This window comes from Schistocerca piceifrons, chromosome 2, assembly GCF_021461385.2.
Source record: "Schistocerca piceifrons isolate TAMUIC-IGC-003096 chromosome 2, iqSchPice1.1, whole genome shotgun sequence".
Lineage (NCBI taxonomy): Eukaryota > Metazoa > Arthropoda > Insecta > Orthoptera > Acrididae > Schistocerca > Schistocerca piceifrons.
The window spans coordinates 879,108,333-879,134,933 of NC_060139.1; the positions used below are offsets into that span (position 1 = coordinate 879,108,333).

The following is a 26,601-nucleotide window of genomic DNA, read 5'->3' on the forward strand; positions in this document are numbered from 1 at the left end:
TCAGTCTATACATCGGTGAAGCAATAATTGAAATACGAGAAAGGTTCAAGAGTGGGATTAAAATTCAAGGTGAAAGGATTGGAATGATGAGATTCGCTAATGACGTTGCTCCCCTCAGTGAAAGTGAAGAAGAATTACAACACTTGCCGAATGGAGTGAACATTCTACTGGTACAGAATACTGACTGAGAATAAATCGAAGAAAGACGAAGGCGATAAGGAATAGCAGGAACGGAAGTCAAAGAATTCTGCTATCTTGGAAGGAAAGTAACATATGATGGACCACGCAAGGAGGACATACTCGTAAAAAGCAGATTAGTATCCGCAAAGACGGCATTCTTCACCAAGAAGTATGCTAATCTTGAACATTGGCATTAGTTCAAGGAAGAATTTTATGAGAATGTACGTTAGAGAGCAGCAATAGCACAGCAACGAATAGTTAATGAATCATGAACTGTGTGAAAACCGAAAAAGAAGGGGATCGAAACACTTGAGATGTGGTCCTGTAGCAGGACATCGAAAATTTGGTGGACCGGTAAGGAACGAGGGGGCTCTCCGCAGATCCGGGAGACACTGAGTAGCAGAACGGCCAGGATGATAGTATATGTGTTAAGGCATCAGGGAGTAACTTCGTCGGTACTACGTGAAGTTGTAGAGAAAACTGTAGAAGAAGACGGAGACTAGAATATGTCCCCAAGCAATTGAAGGTGTACGGTGCAAGTGGTACTGGGAAACGAGGAGATTACACGAGAGTTGGATTTCTTAGTGGGCTGCATCTGGACGGCAGAGAACCTGTAAGATGACTGATGACTTAGCAAAGAGAAGAACGTAAAGTCGTAACTTATATTGATCATCTCCCTTAATAAAGATTCGTTGGGATGGATCCTTAGAATATTCACGTGAAAAGGACATTAGGTGACACATATAGCTTGATTCGATGTCAAATGAAGTGATTTATAACTCTTAACAACATTCGCGTTGATTTTTTCCCACAAAAAAGAAACAAAGAAAAACAAGAAACAGTAAATACTCTTTTTATCTGAGATTTGTGTCCGTTAAGGCAGTTCAGTTTCAAGGTACCTGTTCCGAAACAGCAAAATGGGTCGAAACTACTCTCAGTCGAGTACTTTTAGATAAAAATTTCGCTGCAAAGATTGACATTTCTTTTTCGGTACAGCTCTTACTGTGACTTCTCGAATTATGTTAAAAAAATTTGCGCTATAAAATCAATAGTTCTATAAATTTTTCGATACACAGCAAAACCGTACAATCGTTTAAATACAAGAGAGTATTCCCTGAGTTACATCTGAAGCACAAAAGGGTTCCACAATCGTATTACAAACCGCTACGTCACGTTCATTTACATAGACTCGCTGATGGCATTGAAGTCAGTAATCAGGCGCCCGAGGGACACCTATCATTACAGAAGAAACCGAGAAACTGAGAAATACAGCCGAGTACAGTTTAGCAGCGGAAGCAGGCCCGCAGCGCCGGCGGCTACGTGTGCTGCGTCATCAAATTTTAACTGTGCAGCAGTCGGTTGTGCGGGTGAAAAAGTCGGAACGCCAGCTGGGGTCGCGTGAGGTCGTACAGAACAAAAGAGCCGTCAGCGGGACACGACCGAGCCCTTTGACCTAAGGCGGAGTAGTGCCATTGTTGTGGGGTAACGTAGCCCTGACAACGCAGAAGGTACGGCCCACCGCCCGGGGCGCGGGAAGCCGTAGCCGACAGTCCAGCATCGGTCGCCTCAGCCGTAGGTCACGCTGGGGCTGTGTGTGGACAAGGTGGAGGCGCTTCCCGACTACAGGTACCACTCGGCCTCCTCCACTGCTAGTTCAGTTTTGACTTTCCCAAACTGGAGCAAGCGCTGTATTTTGAAAAATACTTTTTTATTCACAACTAGCTGAGTACTTGATGTTGGCCGGGTATTTATTAATTCCGATCGTCTATTAGTTCATCTACTCCCCCCCCCCCATACACCCACCCTCTCCCACTGTCTGTTCATCTCCATCACCGTGTCCACCTCCTCCTCCCCCTGTCTCTGTTCATCTTCTCCTCTTTTATTTCCATTAATGCTAATTCACAATTCACTGTCATTAAACTTTGAAAAGACTACCTATATGCAGTTCAGAACCTGTAAGAGATTTCCTTTCAGCCCTTGTGTATAACATGAAAACACGCAGATGGAGGAGGTCGACAGTGTTAAATTTCTGGGATTACAACTTGATAATAAATTCACCTGGGAAGAGCATACCACAGAATTGCTGCAGCGCCTAAACAAGGCTATATTTGCAATGCGAATGAATTCAGATGTAGGAGACGTAGACATAAAAAATCTTGCATAGTTTGCTTATTTTCATTCTACAACGTCATATGGTGTCATACTTTGGGGTAATTCGTCAAATGCAGCAAACGTTTTAGAGAGCAAAAGCGTGTAGTAAGACTCATTTGTTGTATAAATTCAAGAACATCATGCAGAAACCTGTTCAAGTAACTGGGTATTCCAACCACTGCTTCTCAGTATATTTATTCCTTAATGAAATTTGTTGCAATACTAGTAATAAGGACAATCTGCATAAAGACCAAAAATAACTTACCTTGGTCCAAAAAAGGGGTCAGTATTCTGGAAAACCGGTTTTCAATAAATTGCCAGAACCCGTTAAAAAATTTGGTTTCAGATAAAGACTTTTTCGTAGGCAACTTCTTCTACTCTATTGATGAATATCTTAAAAGGGGTGTTAGACCAACTTGAGTAAAAATGTCTGTTAGATTTCAGTCTTGACAGCGCTCGATCACAACAACCAAAAATAGATATTTTGGGTATGATAAATTTATTAAAAGCAAATATCTGTGTTTATTCTGACAGTGTATTAATGCGGTAGATATTAGCGGTTCCAGTTTACTGTAATATATTCACATACTTTGACAATGTCCTGATAAATAATCAAGAATGTGAGTATTATATTTAAAAGTCCTATTTTGTGTTATACTTTCTTATATGTTCCACACTCACGAGAATCATTTCATTTTTTGGGTCTATGGAACGAAAACTGAATATAATCTAATCTCCTCCTCTTCTCTCACCCTGTCCATCTCCTCCTCTTCCCCTTTTCAGTCCATTTCCTCCTCATACTCCGTCTGTTCATCTCCCCCTTTCCTATCTTTCTCCCTATCTCCTCCTGCTGTCTCTGGCCATCTCCTCCTCTATTTCCTCCTCACACTCCGTCTGTTCATCTCCTCCTCCTCTATCTTTCTCCCTATCTCCTCCCTCTGTTTCTATCTCTTCCTCTTTCCTTTCTATGTCCATCTCTTCCTCTCCCCTCTCTCTGTCCATTTTCTCCTCTGTCTCTGTCTTTTTCCTCATCTTCCTCCTATCTGTACCTCTCTCTCCCTTTTCCCACGCTGTCTCTTCGTCCTCCTTTCTCTCTCCACGTTGTCACGCTCACCCCAATGGAGACTCGTGTTCCTTACCCCTATAGTACTTCTTTCCATATAGTAATTAATATGAGCACCAAATTTGACTGAAACCGTTCCAGGGGTTTGGGATGAGCTTCTTACCCATGGTTTTGCTCACATACTCCCATGCCAAATATATTTCAACCATACTGCAGCGACGTGGTGTTAAGAAGTACAATGCAATATTACTTCGGATACACATGCATGTCGGAAGGAACATTTCGTCGTACTTCTGAGCAACACAGACACTGCAATACCGTATTTATCCACCGACACCGGGCAAGTGACTTTCAATTAAAACGTCTCTCCTATACAGGAATATACATAATGGATGTACTAGTGCAAGCTGTAGACACATGGTTGACGGCATGTATAAGTTTGGGTTTGGCCGTGAAGCGTGCTCGGATAGCCTAACGGTAATGCGAGCACTCGGGAAATACGTGTTCGGATCCTTGCCCGGCAAAAATTTCCTTTGTCGTCATTCCATTACACAGTTGAAGGTTGTTCGTATTTTCAACTGCGAACACGTTTCTTGTAAAAATATTTCGGCATATTTCACTTGTGCTTGTACATATTTCACTTGTATATCTAGCGAATTTCGCCCTGCAGTTTCATTTTGACTGAGCTCGATGTTTGATGCCATATCTCCTGAACTATAGGCAGTAAAATGACATAATTTTGCAAGTACATCCAGTACATGTAAATATTGTCTGCGGAATGTAATGAAGTTAGTAGGAAAGAAGTAAAAAATTAAAACGTCTAGTATGGTGCAGCAGTTTTTCACGTATCTCAGTATCTTAGGTCGTATCTCTGAAGTACGCGTCGTACAGTGGTATATTTATGTAGGTATATTCAGCAGAATACGTGGATAGTGCCTGCCTAATTTGTTGCGAATAGAGCTAGTATCAATGCAATGAAGCAATAAAGTTTTTCCCGCGTCCAGTGTTTATGACTCCATATCTCCTGAGCTAAGTGTCCTACACTGATGTAATTCTTCTGGTACATTAGTGGTATATGTGACTACTGTCTGCAAAATGTGTCACAAATACTGTTATTAGTAAAGAAGTAATAAAATAAAATGTATTGCTTCATGTGGCAGTTTTATTACACGAACATCGAAAATGTAGTAAACGATGAGTTTTCTTGCTTTCATTATTTTGTGGGAGTCGTCAGCGAGAAAAGTTTCGCAGAAGTTTGAAATTATTTGTGAAGTTTGTTGCAAGTCTAAGTGCTCTCATTCTAAAATGCTGGATGACTACGATATAGGTATTCTCATGTCGTACACTACACCGCTTTTCCATCCTCAACTCTTTGATAGGTTAGTTGTTCGTAACCCCACAGGGAGTCTTTCGTGACAGTAAATGTTATGACGTTTACCAAGTTTCGTTGAAATCGATCATATGGTTTGGAAGATGTGTAACAATTACACCTATTTTTATAATTTGCGTGGATTCCCTTGGTCGCAATGTGGTGGATTTATGACACAAACAGTTTCCATTGTAACGACTTGAAATCAACCAAACTCATTTTAGCTGACCAGGATAGGCGCCAGATGACTTGTGTTACTTTTGTATCAGTATACTGGTTCTAATGATAACTCATCGACTCGTTGGAGACTAAATCAACCAAGCTGATTTTTTAAAGCGACCACGACGGTCGCCAGAAGACAACTCGCGTTACTTTCGTAGCAAGATATTAGTACTAATGATGACTCATTACAGTCAAAATCAAGCAAGTTGATTTTCTTAAGTGGCCATGATGGGAACCAAATGACAACAGGTGGTACTACCGTCACAAAATACTGGTCCTGATGACGACTCGTTGAAGTCGAAACCAGTTAACTGTCACAAATCCACCAAATTACGATGAAGACAGCTGTGAAATAAAAATTATTGAAATACGTTTTCTAACCCATTTTTCCAACAATTGTGGTGTTAGTCTTCCATGCTCTGCGCTCATAATCACCCTAGTGCGGATGTTTGCTTTTGTACTGACTCGGCTATACGTCTCCCAAATTCTCAGTCTGTGAGATTAAAAAAATATTAAAAGATATTCGAAGATAATCGAGACAGGGAGAGCCCTAAGGAAATCCTACTCGAAAACTTGTCACCAAGCATTCTCAAAATCGCGGATGTGCTGTTCTAAGCAGGTTGGCCCCGTACTGTAATCACAGTGTTGATCACCTGCGCGACGCTAGAGATGTTAAGGCGTTTATGGAGGTCACTTACCCTGTCTCTCCTACTTCCCTTTTTAATTATTACTTTTTAATTTGGTTTGAAGTAATTCCCCATTTCTTTTTGAGTCTATACATCCACAACACTCAACAGTTTCGATAATTTGTTCAGGTGCTAAAAATTGTGTGTTGCTACAAGTTTCTGATTCTAGTTCTTGTATGCCAAGGTTGCTGCAGAATTTCTACATATGTCTCATTAACCAGTCCCTCATTTCGGTGGGGGGGGGGGGGGGGGGTGACTTGGCCTTCGTACACGCCTGTTCTTTCTAGTATCTCCAGCTTCGGTGCTTCATCTATCCACTGTATTTCCTACACGCATAGTTAGTATTATATTTCAAATTTATCAGCCTCCTTCTACATCAGTTTTTCCTTTGCTCCAGCCTCTCTTCCCATTCAGAGCTTTACTCCAGAAGAGCCTACCATTACAGCAAAAACATAGAATCTTAATTATTACATAGAAAACAACGTTCTTCTATGTAATTCCTGTTAAGCCACTACATATTGAGGCAAATGTCGGTTAACGTGACACAGCGCAGTGTGTTACATGGAAAACAAAGAGCAGAACTGTAAAAATGGTTAATGTCATTCATACCAATGCTAGGAACCATACATATTCGGGCGTTATCCATATTTCTACTACAGCGTCTTCGTGCCCAGCTGCTTTGTTTATTCATCTGACTCTCTTCATGTATCAGGATCAGTTGAATTCACTCATATTTCACGATCACTTTCGTCTGGTATTGATTTTTCTGACCATTTTACATTTGTATCTTAATTTAAGGGACAGTCAAATGAAAACGACAGAGATGGAAAAAAGTAAGTGGTTTACTATTTCAAAAGTAGTTGCTACAGCTGTTAATGCATTTACCCCACTATGAGAGAAGATGCACAATGCTTCCATGCAAAAATAGTTGAGGTTGCCTACGGAACCATGATTGTACCCAGGCGTGCACCTCTTCGTCTGAAACAAAGCGACGCCCACTAATGTCTTTCCTCAGGATAGATATAGAAACCGCATGAAGGGAGATCGGAAATGTACTCGTATGTAGGATGGGTAAGCGCTTCCCAGCGAAACTTCTGCAGCGTGCTGGAAACAGCCTTGGCAACGTGTGGGCGTCCATTTGGTTGGCAGAATGTTTCGAGTACGCAGCAGAAGTTTTTCTGGGGAGTCCTTACCCATCCTGCACACGAGTACAGTCCCGATCTCCCTTCATGTCATTTCCATATTTCTGTTGCACTGAAGAAAGATTGGTGGCCGTAGATTTGCGTCGGACGAAGAGGTGCACGACTGGATACAATCATGGTTCCCTAGGCAACCTCAAATATTTTTCCGCCAGGTATTGTCCGTCTTGTCTCACAGTGGGCTAAATCTATTAACAGTTACTGCGATTAATTTTGAAATAATGAAGTTTACTAACCTTTTTCCATCTGTCTTGTTTTCATTTGACGGCCCCTCATGCATTTTGAACGATGTTCCTTCAGCAGATTTCAATGTTATGCTAGTTTCACACACCGGTATTTGCTACAGATTAATCTAGCTTCTGTTCTGTATTTCACTACACACTCAACGAAATAAAGAAGTCTGTTTTCAGATAGCACGCCGTAATCTGGCACGTTCTAGCAGTAAAACATACAGGTTGGACAGAAACATTCCGAAAAACATGCAAGATTGTTGCAGGGTAAATTGTACTGAGAAATAATTGTTAAGAAAAAAATTCGATACGTTGCGCTGTTTTAGGATTAATTAGCGTTGAATTTGTCCAATTAGGCCATTGCGCGATCAAATACAATGGGCCCGGCAAATACAGTTAGTGTTACTTGTTTTCATAGCGTAGATGACAGGACACGAGAGTGCTCAACCTTTAACTCGGGTTGGATTCTTACTACCGTCCCATGTAAAAATTTTGTATCGCTCTTTTGATCGGTTTTTAGCAAACGGAACAAAGGCATATTTGGCGGCACAGTCTCTGGCGGGCCTCTAGAATCTGAGCGCATAATGGCCTGATTGGCTAATTGGCTAATTAACTCGAAAAAGGCGCAATGTGTCGAATTGTTTTCTTAACAAGCATTTCTCAGCACAACCTGCTTTTCAACGCCCTTATAAGCTTTTCAGGCTGTACCTGACCGCCCTGTATGCAGGTTGTTTCAGAAGTGATTGTCAATAAATCACACCTGGGCGGTACGGGTCAAAAGTAGCTAGAAAGCTCCAATAAACATGGGTCCACAAATCATCCGTTGGCGAGATATTGAGTTGGGAACCAACTGTAAACGCACCTGGATACCGCGGTATCCCAAGGTTTGGGATCGACTGTTTGTTTACGCATGCGCAACTACTTCCCTTTTCCCCTCCGTCGACTGTGCCGTACCAGCCTCACATTCAGTTACGAATGTGAAGGCACCATGGACAGAGGCTACACCAGTGAAGAGTACGCTGACTTCCACTTCACGTGTGGCATAGCGAACGGTAGTGCCCTCGAGGCCGCACGATTGTATGAAGAGGCTTATCATCTCCGCAGACAGCCCGACAGGCGTACATTTGCCGGTTACATCAGCGCTTTAGAGAAATCAGGAGTATCGCACACGAAAATGTCGATGCAGATCCATAAAAGCCAATGATGAGGAAAGAGTGTTACGCATTGTAATCGAACGTTCGAGTACTTCAACGATGACGATTGCTTCCCAAGAACGCGTCGGAGTCATACCAGTATGTAGTGGATTTTACATCGGAAAGTACTTTATTTATATCTTCTCCAGTGACTGGAAGCCCTAAAAAATGCAGACTTCCCTTCTAGAGAGAATTCTTGCCAGTGAGTGCAACAACAACGTACCCTGAATCCCCTTTTATAAGCAGCATTATGTTCACGGATGAGGCTGTATTTACTCATGACAGTATTTTTAAGTACCGTAACTGTCACGTTTGGGCCAATGTCAGTCCTAATGCAACACACCTATCACGACATCAGCAGTGTTGTTCATTGAGCGTCTGTGCAGGACTGCTCGGAGACTGCATAATTGGGCCACACTTCCTACCACAGCACCGGACATCAGCACATGCGGTTTCTGCGGACTGTACTTCGATTTCCATGATGATATCCCACTGAACGAACGCCTGAACATGCATGATGGGGCTCCAGCACATCTTCATTTACGAGTGCGCCGGCTTCTAACTCGGACGTGTGGCCAACATTGGATAGGTAGAGTCAGGATCTGTGCCATGGTCTACCACGGATTTCTTTGTGTGGGGTCATGTCAAAACCCTGTCTACGCTACCGAGGTCAACTCTCTTCAGAAATTACGCTTTCGGAATGAAGCAGCCTTCCAGAATTTTATTGCAATTAACTACTGATGTGTGGCTCGGTGGTAATGAAGGAAAGTGTCAGATTGTAAATGCCAAGGGTTGAGGTTAAAAATTGACTGTGTCGGAATTTTTTCCGTCACCTAAACTCGCTTTCACGTCTGCAATGAATCTATTCATGCAGAAAATCCCTAGCTGCACAGTGGTTTGGAGTCTACGTTAAAGAGTTGTCCTGCCATCTGTAACTGTTGGGTATGTCAGTTCAGAGATCGGAGAAAGGTAAGGGCATATCATCTTCAACAGGACCATGCCTAGTAAAGCACTGAGTTAAACAACCCATAAACAGCTTTTTCTGACGAAATCGTTCTTTGGCTATTTCATCATGCAGCTTCAGTAAGAATGCTTGATCTTAATTCTTGAACAGCCACACTCTTCCGTTTTTTGTGTTGTTTCTTAACTTGACTGCGACTCTAAATTGTATCAAATTAGAATTGAATCTCCTGGTTGAAACCTCTTTAAATTGTTAGTCTCTTACATTGCACAAGTGTGTTGTGCAAGTTTTATCATACGACAGTTCTCAATTTTAAATGCTGAAGCTATTTTTAATAGCAAGACTTTCTTTCGTTTCCAGAGTCTTGTTGGTTTCTATGTTCATAGATTTTGGTTACCACACTGTAGTTCCTAAACTCCCATAGCGTTCTTTGAGATCAAATTCGTCATTAAACTCAGCAGAACTACTGTAGAAGGTTAATTCGTAAGTATCCCTGGTGTTTCAAGAAAACTGCGGCAAAACTACAAGATGTAGTTAAATGACACACATCAGTGTGCAGAGCATATCTCCAAATAAGTACCGCAGCATCGTTGCATACGTCCAGAACATGGCATACAATGAAGCGATGCGTGCGTTTTGTGTTGTTATTCGATAAATACGAGTCAGTTGTAACGTTTAAGCACAATTTCGCATCAGATATGAGGTAAAAGCTATGACAACCACGCTACAGAACATTTGAAAGACGGCACGTCCTTTGGATTCGTCTTTCTTTTACTTTAATTATTCAGATAATGTGGACGTGTGCAATTAGAGCACTTGTATCTGATTATGAAGGCGCTGTGACTGATATAAAACTTGTTAAAGACGGCATTGGTAGTTTACAGAGTTCATTGGACGGAGTAATTTTGAGGTGACGAGGTTGTTTGTGTTTAGTAGAATGTTCTGCAGGACTGTTTCAGCTACAACTGGGTGATGGGATTACTAGCCTTAGAAACCCAAGAGGTCGCTTTAATGGTTTCAGCTCAGGTAACAAGGTATTGGAGCGGACGCAGGTACAAGGTGCGACAATAAAGTAATGAGACGATTTTCTTTGCAAGATGTAGCAACCCTGCAGGCTTGCGTAAGCACAATATCTTTGGTTTATAAGCTGCTTCTAGTCCAAGCGGCACATCGATGCAACTGCTCAGTCATGAGTTGTGCTGTAACACGTTAACATGTGTTTGTGTCTCTCGTCACGAAAATGGAACCGCATAATATTGCGCAACGTTATGCCATTTCTTTTTGCGTTAAATTGGATGGAAACGCTACGACAACTTACGGTAAGCTTCAGAAGGCTTTTGGAGAGGAGGTTATGTCAAGCTCTCAAGTTTTTTGTGGCATAAAATGTTTAGTGAAGGCAGAACGAATGTTGAAGATGAAGACCGCAGTGGACGACCATCAACCTCACGGACGGATGTCAACTTGGCCAAGGTGCGTGAACTCGTACGATCTGATCGAAGATTATCCATGAAAATGATTGCAGAAGAACTGAACATCAATCGAGAAACGGTTCGTCTAATAATAATTGAAGACCTTGGTATGAGAAAGATTTGTGCAAAAATGGTCCCTAAAACTCTCACTCCACAGTCTGTCAGTACAGCAATTTTTAACCTCAAAACAAATTTCAGTACTACCACAGCCACCTTATTCACCAGATATCGCTCCATACGACTTTTTTCTATTTCCAAGAGTTAAAACGGAGGTCAAGGGGCACCATTTTCAAACAACATAAGATGTCCAAAACGCTCTGACGAGGGTCTTGGAGGATATTACAGAAGATGAGTTCCAGAAATGTTACCATCAATGGCAGAAGCGCTGGAAAAAGTGTGTGCATTCAGAAGGGAACTACTTTGAAGGAGACAACACTAAACTTGACTAATGCGGCAAGCATCATTTTTTTCACATCAGTCTCATTACTTTACTGTCGCACCTCGTACAGTATATCGGCTGGGCCTTTGAAACTTGGTCAAAAGATGGCAAGTTGGCGGACGTGGTCTGAGCAGTAGGGGGTACCCAGCCACGTACAGAGAGGTGCTCTTGGAGGGCTATAGTAGTGCCCTAGAGGCTTGCCTAGGGCACAACCTTTTACAACTTCCTCAGCCAAGTCGCAACGGGCCAGTGCCCTCATAATTGGTCCCTTTCGGGGAGAGTGCATTCTTCAGATTCTGTACGAATCCAAGACCATGTTTTACGTGGATCGTCCTGCGAGATCCATATCTGTAAGGATGGTAACAACATTTCCCTTCGGTAGCTGAAATGGACGGACGTAGCAGAACCCTCGAGACACTGTCGCCAGGATAGCCGCTGCGTTTTTTTGAAGTCACATATAACGTCAGAACACCTACCGGAGGGCATCTGCGCTCTGTCGCGGAAAGCGATAGGATTGGATGAATGAAGTTGCCCTTCTTCGGGAGGGAGGCTGTACTGAAAGAAGAGGAATATGCAACTCGCGTAAAGAAACGCATTTCGATTGCTAGTATGTTTTTCGAAAGTACTGCACCTTGAGTGTTTTGTGAAACAGTAGAGAACAGACTGAGGAAGATATTTGGGCTTTGGCCGTGAAGCGAATCTGATCGGATATTCAGCGAGAGCCTCGATTCGCGTTAGATTGTGGATTAGGGTTTGATCTGGTGCCGTCGTCGCGGGTCCTGGGACGAAAAGAGGAGACTGAGGTCCGTAGTTCGAGTGAACGTAGAGGCTCGCTGGTTGCAGCATTGCTGGGTCCCGCAGGTGCGTGGTGAGCTTTTTGCAGCTCCGGCGCACTACGAGCCTTTGAGGTGAATTCTCTGGGTGCACGGCGTGCTCTTTCAAAGAGCAGCAGTCGCTCTCCAATTTATGCATATCGTGCTAGCTTGCAACTTAATGATTCACAATCATTGTCAGCCAAACCAGATTCAGTCATATTTCGTTATCCACATTTTAAGTGGGTGGCGTAGTGTAAATTATTCCACCCATTCCCCAACTTTTTGGACCCTACATCAATATATGCTTCTTTGCGTTAAACAGGCGCTATTTCTGTTTATCTCTCATTTCACTTCTGTGTTTTTTCTGTAATAAATCTTCATGTGGGAGATAATTGACGTTATTTTGGAGTGTTGTACATAGTGTCAACTTCAGTTTCACTGCCAGGGACCTAATCAGTCATCTGCATTTAAATCATCCATTATGTAGAGTTTCACTATGGTGTAGCTGAATGATGGTTCTCCGTCGTAGAATATTCCGGGGCAGAAGTTAATTATAAATAAAGCCACATTACCTTCCCACCGCGACAGTTTGTACATTCCGCGAGACTGTCTGCTTATATGGTGCGAAGCAAACAAATCGGTCGGGATCGTCAGTGAAGAAGGCAGATCGTCAATGGACAAATCGACGACACGTCTGCGAAGAGAATTGCAGGTATCACAATCAGCCATTCAGCGCATTCTACCGGGTGATCAAAAAGCCAGTATAAATTTGAGAACTTAATATGCGACGGAATAATGTTGTTTTTTTGGTCTTCAGTCTGCTGACTGGTTTGATGCGGCCCGCCACGAATTCCTTTCCTGTGCTAACCTCTTCATCTCAGAGTAGCAGTTGCAACCTACGTCCTCAATTATTTGCTTGACGTATTCCAATCTCCGTCTTCCTCTACAGTTTTTGCCCTCTACAGCTCCCTCTAGTACCATGGAAGTCATTCCCTCATGACTTAGCAGATGTTGTGGTGTAACGACGCCTTAGGTTTTCGTTTGATATATGACCATGTGCAGACTTCGTCACCTACGTCAGTTACAACCCACTTCAAAAATGATTCATATTCTTTTTAAATTGTCATAGAATGGTTCTTGAACGAAACTGTAAAACATCAGTTGAGTCGTGTGCAGAGAATTACATCACTTGGGCCAATTGATTTTCGTAACTTTTTCGAATTTAAATTTCGTTTGTTTCTCCTCAGAAAATTATATCGACACACGTTATCTTGATCTAATCGATATCAGAATCACACATTAAATAAACTTTTTAGATTCAAAGTGTTGGCCAACGCTGTCTGAATCAATAATCTTGTCAAATATATTATTAATCCGTTCACATAACTCTTCATAAATAAATCTTCAAGACACGTGTTTCAACTTTAGTAGCATACACTATTTTATTAGCTTCCTACACATACAGATGTGAACTTGAACGTTGACAGACAGTGACTAACATTTCAATAAGATTAAGATCTATATGATGTCATTGTTGTACAAAAAGAGTATAAAACTTCATTTTTAATTTTTAGAAGCACGACGCAACAACTCGGTTCCAGGATCTTCTGTTGCTCCTTGGCTGTCGACCCGCGACGTATAGCGGCCAGCAATTTCCTCTCTGGTCGCGGCAACGAAGATGCTGTCCCCGTTCGTTGCGCCGACCTCTCCGTACATGAAACACATAAAAAAAATACAAACTTTTAGATAATTCACATTTATTACAAATAATAAGAAAACACATAAACAAAACTAAATTAAACTTATAGTCACCTGCAAACTGGGCTGACTTTGGTGGATGGGTGACGCTTAATTTCGTCCCACTACATACCCCACCCACAAGCTCAGTTTGTCAGGTTTTAACCGGAATTAAAACTGTTCAATATACAATATTTAACTGTTAATACATTTTCCTCACATTTTACGTAACCTAGAGTCCTTGCTATTAGATAGATTTAATCCTTTTAATACGATATCGTTGTGACTATTTGTCATTTACTCTTAATTGTGCTCTTATGGTAATTCGTAACCGAATATAGGGAGATTGCTCCTCTTCAGTTAATAGTTGCTAATAAATACTAATTTAGTACGTTCTTTAACGTTGTACATTAGGACAGAGCGTTCAAATTGTGATAGATTAGTTTCAGTTTCATTTATTTACTAGAGTTATTCTTTCCAAGAATGTATATTACTAATAAGTTTCTCACAATAACTAATAGTACTATTTACTTTACGTCATCCTCTTCCCTAATGCCTTATTTATGCCTGAGGTCAAGAAGAAATCAAGCAAAACTTTCTTTGGAATCTCGGCACGGCTTTCTTTACCTTCGGACACCTTGTTGGGTAATGGCCATTTATTTAGGAGAAACAAGCGAGAGAGCCCCATTTGGTGTGTTCTATATTAACACTATTACAAACCTCTATTAAAGGCACTCTGCTATGTTCTCGTGAGCCATATAGCTCTGGACGCCCATGGTCCCTAAAACTATTAACCATCCCCTTTGGTTCCTACTATCCGAGTAAATTTAAAATACGCAAAATTCCTTTAGACCTAAGAGCAAAGTTTCCTCCATATAAATCCCCCTTTTGATTATCTTTCTCTTTTTGAAGTACCAGTAGATTATTGTAGAACACATGTTTAAGCTTTCTGTCATTTATTTAAAATAACACGTAACTATCACGAAAAACTTCACATGAATAAACTATGAACGCTCTTCCGTGTGTAACATATACTAAATATTAACTTATTTAGGAATGAAGGGTTTCATTTGATCAACACTATATAATCCTTTAATTACACCTGATGAAGGTTCCATAAGAAGTAATGCTTTGGGATGTACAATCTTATGTACAACATATGGACCTTCAAAGATAAAGAAGAATTTTCTACATTCCTTACCGATCTTAGGACTTTTAGGATGAGATCGTACTAACACAAGATCTCCTACCTGAAATGAGGGTTCTATAGCCTGTTGATTATAACTTTTAATTCTCCGTTCGGCATTTTTTACAATCTGTTCGCAAACTTTTTCGTCTGGGATACATTGTTGGATCTCATTTACTGGTGGCCAAGGTAAAGCAGCTAGTAAAGGCTCACCTATAATTCGTTTGCCTAAAATTTCTATAGGTGATAATCCCGTCGTTAGGTGAGGCAATTCATTTAATATCTTTTCGAATTCAGGCATTAGTTTGGCCCACCGAGTATGTTTATGTGCACAATAAGTTCTACATAATCGTCCTAATTCTTTCATGACTCTTTCTACTAAATTACTTTGAGGGTGATATTTCGAAATTAAGATATGTTTGATTCCATATTGTCTTATCATATCTTGAAATCTTTGACTAATAAAGGCACTACCGTTGTCAGACATAAGTCGTTTAGGAATGCCCCAGTTAACAAAGTAATTTCGGGTGAGGCAGCGTATAACGCTTGCTGTATTCGCTCGTTTCAAAGTATACAGTTTCACATGTTTGGACCAACATTCCATTACAACAAACACATATGTTAATCCTCCTGAACTCCGAGGCAGAGGGCCGAAAAAATCTAATGATAGTAGATCCCACAAACCTCGAGGAATTACAGCATATAATTTATAACGCTTGGATTTGTTATTAACTTTAACCTTTCGACAGGCTTCACAAGCCCTAATAATACTTCTCACAATACGTGACATATTTTTGAAATAATAATACTTCATTAGATGTTTAATACATTTATGAATTCCAAAATGCCCGTAACCTTCATGAATATAAGTAATTAACTCGTCCACAACAGTTTTCGGAATGCAGATTTTCCATCTCTGGTGTTCCCTCTGTGCTTTCAAATACAACAAGTCGTTAAAATATAACCACACACCCCGGGTGTTAACTGTTTCGTCCCCATTATTAAGGTTTTGTATAATTCGTAGAATAACATTTTTCTTTCCTTTATGTAATACGGTAATCCACTAATTAGGACTCGCATTAGATGACTTTCAATTAATTTAGCACGGTTTAAATTCCATTCAAAATAATTCCTATAACCTCCCCACCGTTTAGAATATGGAGGAGGGGCTAACAACTCTAAAGTTAAGTGTTGTTGTTTTCCTCTTGACCAATAATTTTGTTTAAACTGCTTAACAAAATCATCCCAATCCCTGAATTCATTTCTATGCAGTACTGCCCATTCCGCAGCTTCTGCTTCTAAATGTCCTATTACCAATTGAATGCGTTTTTCATTACTCCATTTAGGAGATAATGATGTTTCAAAAGCTTTTATAAAGATTATAGGGTGAAGTTCGCCTCGTGGTTTAAATACAGGAAATCGACTTGCTACATTTGAATTTGTCGTTATGTCATCCAGACATTCTGCGAGAGAAATAGTCGGATTTTGTTTAGATTGCAGAGACGGAGTTGCATCGGATTGGCTTGCCGTGATTGCTTTATTCATATTGTTGTCGTCCGAGCTAGCAAATTCGATGCGACTGTTGTCTCTGATTATGTTATTACCTCTGCCACCTGAAATGTTCTCGTTATTATCTAATTCCGGTAACCGTTTAGTAATTTCCTGTATCCGCATTTCTGTATTGGATACGCGACTAGCTAATATCGATTCTTCACTGTGTTCACGATGTGAACGCTCTGTACCTTCGTCAATATTATTATCTTTGGCAGTCTCAAGATTACTGCATATTTCAGTAATTAAAGATTTCATGTTTTCGATTTCGGTATGGTCCTTTTCTACTTGATGAGTTAATGTCTCTAATTCTACATTATCTATTGAAGAAATCTCTACAGGTTTGGTAGAGACCTCTTTAATAGATTTCAATAATTCTCTGCGAACAGTTTCTGTTTGCATAGAAGATTCACCTCGTAACATATCGTTATTTTTCTGTATTTCATTTACAACTAAGATATTGACACTATCTAGTCTCTCGGTTAAGTCAGTGATATCGTTTCGCATGCGAGCTTTTTCCTCGCGCGATTCCCGGATATATTCTTCTAACCTTTTACAATTATCAGCAATCTTATTACTAAGTCCTACTAATTTTTCCTGCATTTCAACTTTAGAAGACTCTATTTTATCACTTAATTCTCGACTGGTTTCATTAAGATGTTCCTGTAACCTGTCTGTCGATTTTGTTAGCTCCCCTTTAAGTTCCTCTTTTAATCTAGCAGTAGATTCTTCGTTAGACTGTTTTAATCTAGTCATAGATTCTTCGTTAGACTGTTTTAATTCCTGTTTTAGTTCCTCTTTTAATCTAGCAGTAGATTCCTCGTTAGATTGTTTTAATTTAGCGATCGCCCTAAAAAGGGCTCTCATGCTCCTATCGGACATAGATTGCTCTTCGTCTGACATTTCACTTCCCGACATTATTGTAAGATATTAACTATTTACACACGCAGACTTGTAATCAACAATCCTGTAAAAGCACACTTCCTATGTACAACACTCCACTTCCAACTTGAAACAAACTCACCGGACACTAATATTGTAATTTGTAGTTCTCGATGATCAGTGTGCTGCTATGGGCTGCAGATGTAACAGCCGTCGATGCAGCCGCTGAGATGCTGCGACCCCGCTTCCGCAACCGGCAGGACGCTGAGTCGAACACCGGAAACGTCGCTAGCTGCAACCACGCCCGGCACCGCCGTAGACAGGCGAAGCCCTCAGCAACACCTCTAATACCAGCCGGAGGAACGCCCCGCAGCTGACGTACTGGGCCTATTAGTTTAGGGAGAAAAAAGGTTGTCGGGGTTTGCAGCGTTCAGCTGCTGCCCAACAGATGCGCCTTCTCGTGGAACAACTGCGTGACCGTACTGCTTGGCTGCGGCTCCGTCAGATGCCCACACCCGCCAAGTCGCCGCTGGCTGGTGAAGGCTCCACGAAAACTCGCGTTGACTTCCGAAGGACTCTTGATGCTTTGTTTCGTACCTGTGTGCCTTAGTTGCACACAAGTCCTGTTTCTAAGGTCGCCACGGTGCTGTGTAACGACGCCTTAGGTTTTCGTTTGATATATGACCATGTGCAGACTTCGTCACCTACGTCAGTTACAACCCACTTCAAAAATGATTCATATTCTTTTTAAATTGTCATAGAATGGTTCTTGAACGAAACTGTAAAACATCAGTTGAGTCGTGTGCAGAGAATTACATCACTTGGGCCAATTGATTTTCGTAACTTTTTCGAATTTAAATTTCGTTTGTTTCTCCTCAGAAAATTATATCGACACACGTTATCTTGATCTAATCGATATCAGAATCACACATTAAATAAACTTTTTAGATTCAAAGTGTTGGCCAACGCTGTCTGAATCAATAATCTTGTCAAATATATTATTAATCCGTTCACATAACTCTTCATAAATAAATCTTCAAGACACGTGTTTCAACTTTAGTAGCATACACTATTTTATTAGCTTCCTACACATACAGATGTGAACTTGAACGTTGACAGACAGTGACTAACATTTCAATAAGATTAAGATCTATATGATGTCATTGTTGTACAAAAAGAGTATAAAACTTCATTTTTAATTTTTAGAAGCACGACGCAACAACTCGGTTCCAGGATCTTCTGTTGCTCCTTGGCTGTCGACCCGCGACGTATAGCGGCCAGCAATTTCCTCTCTGGTCGCGGCAACGAAGATGCTGTCCCCGTTCGTTGCGCCGACCTCTCCGTACATGAAACACATAAAAAAAATACAAACTTTTAGATAATTCACATTTATTACAAATAATAAGAAAACACATAAACAAAACTAAATTAAACTTATAGTCACCTGCAAACTGGACTGACTTTGGTGGATGGGTGACGCTTAATTTCGTCCCACTACAATGTCCCATCATCCTGTCCCTTCTCCTTATCAGTGTTTTCCACATATTCCTATCTTCTCCGATTCGGCGTAGAACCTCCTCATTCCTTACCTTATCAGTCCACCTAATTTTCAACATTCGTCTATAGTACCACATCTCAAATGCTTCGATTCTCTTCTGTTCCGGTTTTCCCACAGTCCATGTTTCACTACCATACAATGCTGTACTCCAGACGTACATCCTCAGAAATTTCTTCCTCAAATTAAGGCCGGTATTTGATATTAGTAGACTTCTCTTGGCCAGAAATGCCTTTTTTGATGTCCTCCTTGCTCCGTCCGTCATTGGTTATTTTACTGCCTAGGTAGTAGAATTCCTTAACTTCACTGACTTCGTGACCATCAATCCTGATATTAACCCTAGCATTATCAACGGGGGGGCCTCGTAGGCCCACTGACTCAGTTTTTCTATGTTGTATCCACACCCTTTGATATATGAACTTGAAAGCAAAGGTAATTGTTCGTTATTGAATGTACTATTGAGTCATTACAGAATTTCGGAATAAAAATGTAATTAAAATTCATTTACTTGATTTAATTCTCTGTGGGCCTTAGAAGCCCACCCGTTGGTAATAGCAAGGAAAGATTTACGAGGTTGAGTCTCTCGTTTCAAATTCTTACCATGAAACGAATTTTGGCATTGTTGCCTTCAGACATATTATTATGAAGCGGACCATTGTTATTTTCAGTGTTTCTGCTGCTGTTGAACCAGCAACATGAGTAGACATCGTTTACGTGATAGTTCCATTGAAAGAGTGCTAGAAGAAGTTTTGAACGAATCAGATTTAGAGGAAAGTGAAGTGGATGATGATGTGGAAGAAATTAGAACTGATTCATCGTCTGAGAATGAAGATGAGGTTGAAGCCAATCCACCAGATGATAATGATACGGAATGTGATTAATTCATTGCAAAAAGTGGACGAGAGTATGTTACGAAACCATCTCGACAATATCGGCGTTCTGTACAAAATATAGTGCGAGAAAGAATGGGGCTAGGACAACAAGGAAGAATTGTGTCTCCGAAAGAGGCTATAGAGCTCTTTTTTACACCTCAAATTATGAATCTAATAAAACTACACTCAAATGAAGAGGCTTCTCGACTAGGTATTCAGCACACAGATGAAGATGAGTTATTTTGTTATATAGGACTCTTGCTAATCATGGGTTCAAATCATGACAATAAGATACCTGTCCAAGATTTATGGTCTTTGCTTCAGGGCCGACAAGTGTACTATGGATCAATGAGTCGGACCCGATTTTTCGAATTGACTAAAATATTGAGGTTTGATGATAAGAACACAAGAGAAATTCGTCGCCAGACTGACAAGTTTGCTCCAATGAGGGAAATTTTTGAAAGCTTCAATTCTTCACTTCCATTGTATTTCATTCCTGGTCTACATACAACAGTGGATGAGATGTTGTCTTTGTTCCGTGGTCGCTGTCCATTCAAGGTGTTTCTAAAAGAAAAACCTGGAAAATACGGCATTCTAATTCGAATGCTGTCTGATTCTGAGACTAGATATGTGATCAGCATGGACATCTATACAGGCAAGTCAGGAAATACACAGCATTCAAATGGACCGATGGAAATTGTAAAGAGACTAATAAAACCTATTGAAAAATCAGGCCGTAATGTTACCACAGATCGGTACTATACTTCAGTGGAGCTTGCTGAGACTCTATGGAATGATTTTCACCTCACACTTGTTGGCACCCTACAGTCTAACAGACGACACATACCTGAAGAGCTGAAGACTACAACTGGCCGCAGTTTACACTCTTCCATCTTTGCTTATACTGACCCTCAGACACAGAGGCCACCAGTTACTCTTGCATCAACGCTAGTCCGCGAGAAGCCAAAGCGACTGCTGTTGATGCTTTCAACTTATCACTCAGAAGGGGTGTTGAATGAAGACTCAAAAAAGACTAACATAAATCTTTTTTATAATTTTACAAAGGGAGGCGTGGACACCATAGACCACATGGCAAGACACTACAGCACAAAGAGAGGAACAAGAAGATGGCCTTTGTCCCTCTTCTACACACTCATTGACATAGCAGCAATAAATGCATATTCACTCTTCCTCCTCAACTTTCCGAATTGGAAAAAGAATTTGCTAAGCCGCAGAAGAGTTTTTATCACTAACTTAGGTCTCGAACTAATAAGATCTCAAGTAGATAAACGGGCACAAAATTTGTATGGACTTTAGAAGCCAGTAATAATGGCAATGGAAAGCATCACACAACGGAAGCTCAGCTGCTCTGTAGAACCATCATCCTCAACAGCAGAACCAGGAACACGTGGACGGTGCCACCTATGCTGCCAAGAAGCTGCATCTAAAAAGATCAAGTACAACAAGCTGGGAAAGTCAACTGTTACCTGCTCTCAGTGCCACAAACACGTCTGTGGGAAACACTACAGGAAGACAGTGTTGTGTGAAAAATGCGTTGCAGAATGAGACAGTAAATTTTGTTTGCTTCATGTAGTGTATCGAATTAAAAAAGTCGTTTTTATAAGAAAACACTATTTTGAAACATTATTCCAAAAAATATATAAACTGAATCTCGTGATTTGTTCATTTTATTCCTATTATAATAACATCTTTTATTATCCAGTATACAAAAACAATGTCTAAGCATTTTGAATTGTTATTAGAGGTATCAGAAGTAAATAAACTTGATTTATGATAAAATAAATTGTGGTATTCTTTATGGGCCTTTGAGGCCCCCCCGTTGGTATTACATGTAACAAAAAATACGTTGGTAATGCTAGGGTTAAGTTTCTCGCTGTTATCATTTCTACTACTTCTCATTACCTTCATCTTTCTCCGATTTACTCTCAAACCATACTGTGTACTCATTAGACTGTTCATTCCGTTCAGCAGATCATTTAATTCTTCTTCACTTTCACTCAGGATAGCAATGTCATCAGCGAATCGTATCATTGATATCCTTTCACCTTGTATTTTAATTCCACTCCTGAACCTTTCTTTTATTTCCATCATTGCTTCCTCGATGTACGGATTGAAGAGTAGGGGCGAAAGGCTACAGCCTTGTCTTACACCCTTCTTAATACGAGCACTTCGTTCATGATCGTCCAATCTCATTATTCCCTCTTGGTTGTTGTACATATTGTATATGACCCGTCTCTCCTTATAGCTTACCCCTACTTTTTTCAGAATCTCGAACAGCTTGCACCATTTTATATTGTCGAACGCTTTTTCCAGGTCGACAAATCCTATGAAAGTGTCTTGATTTTTCTTTAGCCTTGCTTCCATTATTAGTCGTAACGTCAGAATTGCCTCTCTCGTCCCTTTACTTTTCCTAAAGCCAAACTGATCGTCACCTAGCGCATTCTCAATTTTCTTTTCCATTCCTCTATATATAATTCTTGTAAGCAGCTTCGATGCATGAGCTGTTAAGCTGATTGTGCTATAATTCTCGCACTTGTCAGCTCTTGCCGTCTTCGGAATTGTGTGGATGATGCTTTTCCGAAAGTCAGATGGTATATCGCCAGACTCATATATTCTGCACACCAACGTGAATAGTCGTTTTGTTGCCACTTCCCCCAATGATTTTAGATATCCTGATGGAGTGTTATCTATCCATTCTGCCTTATTTGACCGTTAAGTCCTCCAAAGCTCTTTTAAATTCCAATTCTAATACTGGATCCCCTATCTCTTCTAAATCGACTCCTGTTTCTTCTTCTATCACATCAGACAAATCTTCACCCTCATAGAGGCTTTCAATGTATTCTGTCTACCTATCTGCTCTCTCCTCTGCATTTAACAGTGGAATTCCCGTTGCACTCTTAATGTTACCACCGTTGCTTTTAATGTCACCAAAGGTTGTTTTGACTTCCCTGTATGCTGAGTCTGTCCTTCCGACAATCATATCTTTTTCGATGTCTTCACATTTTTCCTGCAGCCATTTCGTCTTAGCTTCCCTGCACTTCCTATTTATTTCATTCCTCAGCGACTTGTATTTCTGTATTCCTGATTTTCCCGGAACATGTTTGTACTTCCTCCTTTCATCAATCAACTGAAGTATTTCTTCTGTTACCCATGGTTTCTTCGCAGCTACCTTCTTGGTACCAATGTTTTCCTTCCCAACTTTTGTGATGGCCCTTTTTAGAGATGTCCATTCCTCTTCACCTGTACTGCCTACTGCGCTATTCCATATTGCTGTATCTATAGCGTTAGGGAACTTCAAACGTATCTCGTCATTCCTTAGTACTTCCGTATCCCACTTCTTTGCGTATTGATTCTTCCTGACTAATGTCTTAAACTTCAGCCTACTCTTCATCACTACTATATTGTGATCTGAGTCTATATCTGCTCCTGGGTACGCCTTACAGTCCAGTATCTGATTTCGGAATCTCTGTCTGACCATGATGTAATCTAATTGAAATCTTCCCGTATCTCCCGGCCTTTTCCAAGTATACCTCCTCCTCTTGTGATTCTTGAACAGGGTATTCGCTATTACTAGCTGAAACTTGTTACAGAACTCAATTAGTCTTTCTCCTCTTTCATTCCTTGTCCCAAGCCCATATTCTCCTGTAATCTTTTCTTCTACTCCTTCCCCTACAACTGCATTCCAGTCGCCCATGACTATTAGATGTTCGTCCCCCTTTACATACTGCATTACCCTTTCAATATCCTCATACACTTTCTCTATCTGTTCATCTTCAGCTTGCGACGTCGGCATGTATACCTGAACTATCGTTGTCGGTGTTGGTCTGCTGTCGATTCTGATTAGAACAACCCGGTCACTGAACTGTTCACAGTAACACACCCTCTGCCCTACCTTCCTATTCATAACGAATCCTACACCTGTTATACCATTTTCTGCTGCTGTTGATATTACCCGATACTCATCTGACCAGAAATCCTTGTCTTCCTTCCACTTCACTTCACTGACCCCTACTATATCTATATTGAGCCTTTGCATTTCCCTTTTCAGATTTTCTAGTGTCCCTACCACGTTCAAGCTTCTGACATTCCACGCCCCGACTCGTAGAACGTTATCCTTTCGTTGATTATTCAATCTTTTTCTCATGGTAACCTCCCCCTTGGCAGTCCCCTCCTGGAGATCCGAATGGGGGACTATTCCGGAATCTTTTGCCAATGGAGAGATCATCATGACACTTCTTCAATTACAGGCCACATGTCCTGTGGATTCACGTTACGTGTCTTTAATGCAGTGGTTTCCATTGCCTTCTGCATCCTCATGTCGTTGATCATTGCTGATTCTTCCACCTTTAGAGGCAATTTCCCACCCCTAGGACAAGAGAGTGCCCTGAACCTCTATCCGCTCCTCCGCTCTCTTTCACAAGGCCGTTGGCAGAATGAGGCTGACTTCTTATGCCGGAAGTCTTCGGCCGCCAATGCTGATTATTTATCAAAATTTACGCAGTGGCGGGGATCGAAACCGGGACCGAAAACGTTTTGATTATGGATCAAAGAGGCTACCCCTAGATCACGGTAGATACAGAGGTATAAATTGACACACATGCTTGGAATGACACGGGGTTTCATTAGAACCACCCCATATTGCTAGACGCGTGAAAGATCTCTTGCGCGCGTCGTTTGGTGATGATCGTGTGCTCAGTCGCCACTTTCGTCATGCTTGGCCTCCCAGGTCTCCAGACCTCATTCCGTGCGATTATTGGCTTTGGGGTTACCTGAAGTCGCAAGTGTATCATGATCGACCGACATCTCTAGGGATGCTGAAAGACAACATCCGACTCCAATGCCTCACCATAACTTCGGACATACTTTACAGTGCTGTTCACAACATTATTCCTCAACTACAGCTATTGTTGAGGAATGACGGTGGACAAATTGAGCATTTCCTGTTGTAAGACGTGTATATTTCTTTCGTCTATTGTCAAACCACAATTTATGAAAGACGTTTATATTTTATTAATAGGATTAAGTAGCAATAATTAATATTTGTCATGTTGGAAATAATTGTGGTAGCAGGGAATATCTGCACCGAAGTATTGTTGATATAATTTTAAAAAGGGCGGGAGAAACAGCGTACAAATACATTTTAAGAAAAGATCGGGGAAGACCGCACATTGATACATTTTGTAATGGTAGCAGGGATTGTCTGCACCAGAAAGCATCGCTGGCGGGAGAAACGGCACTTTATCGTTCGTAGGAAGTCAGTAGTAAGCGAGAAGTGAAGCTAGTCGGTAGCAGGTCTGAAGCCGGAGGTTGAGAGGAGCATTGTACCTGCCAGCCACTAGCTATGATTTGCAAGAGATTATAAACGGTTGTACAGAGACATCAGCTAACTATTATAATAAGAGGAACTAATATTATTGAATTAATTTTTTGAGAAACTCAAGACTACTGAAGGTATGTTTGCGCATTGCTAATTGTAAGATTATTGTAAAAAGAAAGTCCCATTTGAACGTCTGTAAAATCACTTCATTCAGAATATAATTAATGTGGTGTCACCGCCAGACACCACACTTGCTAGGTGGTAGCTCAAATCGGCCGCGGTCCATTTAGTACATGTCGGACCCGCGTGTCGCCACTGTGTGATCGCAGACCTAGCGCCACCACAAGGCAGGTCTCGAGATACGGACGAGCACTCGCCCCAGTTGTACGACGACATTGCTAGCGACAATACGGACGAAGCCTTCCTCTCATTTGCCGAGAGACAGTTAGAATAGCCTTCTGCTAAGTCCATGACTACGACCTAGCAAGGCGCCATTAGCCTTACCTACTTTGAGAGTTATAGTATAAATGTCTCCAGAAGAACGCTGTATTCATCAACGAATAAAGTTAAGTATAAAGCAGCTACGTACTTTTCTTGCTACCATTCAATAGTTATCATGTTCCAGAATTCACGCCCGTCTGCGTTAGATAGCGTGCCTATCGGCCCCCTCAAAATAACACTGTGTCGGCACTTCTGTCGACACATCAATTAACTTCTGCCAGCAATATTGCATTTCTAATTATAATCCATCCCAAAAACCATCAACGTAAAACTTTGCAAAATTTTATTGTTGTCAAGAAAAAGTTTAACTATGAATTACGTAACTTCAGTCAAATTAATTAATTAATAACGTCAGATTTGCTATTAAAGAATAACGTCAGCTTTGTTAGTAAATACAGCCACTTATTATGAAAGCCCACCAGCAGCTAATAGAGTATAGTAAAACAGAGCAAGTATATTCATGTCGCAGTTCGATGTAGCAGTCAGATGGCGATCCAGTAACAGTAAAAAAGGTAAGGAACAGTTTTGGGTTATTGCAGATAACGACTGAGGGCCACGACGACGACACATTCTATGTTTCGTCGAAATAATCAGAAAATCATTTTTAATAAGCAGCAATTAAATTTGTATCCGAAGATAGAGAAAGAGAATAAATTTCAAAGGGAAGATTTCATTTGGTATTATTAAGCAAGAGATATAAATCCTAAGAAAAGGTTACATAGTTTGTTGTAAAAGGGAAGGTTATCAATAACACAAGAGGTCTAGAGGAGACGGAAGGGTTTCGCTGTAAAGAACATCATCTTTGCTTTGTCTTACTTTGTTGTGCTAATTATTGCTATTCTGGTCAGATGAAGCGCCATCTGTCGGACATTTTTTGAATTTTTGAATTTTTTTTTTTTCTAATAAAACCCCATGTCATTCCAAGCATGTGTGTCAATTTGTACCTCTCTATCTACAATATTCCGTGATTTATTCAGTTTTAAATTTATACTGACTTTTTGA

At 40.8% G+C, this 26,601-nt stretch overlaps 1 protein-coding gene across 1 annotated transcript in view; it reads left to right on the forward strand.

Moving 5' to 3' along the window:
- The first annotated feature begins 1,693 nt into the window (after nt 1-1,693).
- Nucleotides 1,694-26,601, forward strand: part of LOC124777328 (glutathione S-transferase D7-like) — a 95,195-nt gene continuing 70,287 nt past the window's right edge. The window contains exon 1 of the mRNA XM_047252687.1: nt 1,694-1,806. The gene's annotated coding sequence lies outside the window, so the exon portion shown is untranslated. The remainder of the gene's footprint in view (nt 1,807-26,601) is intronic.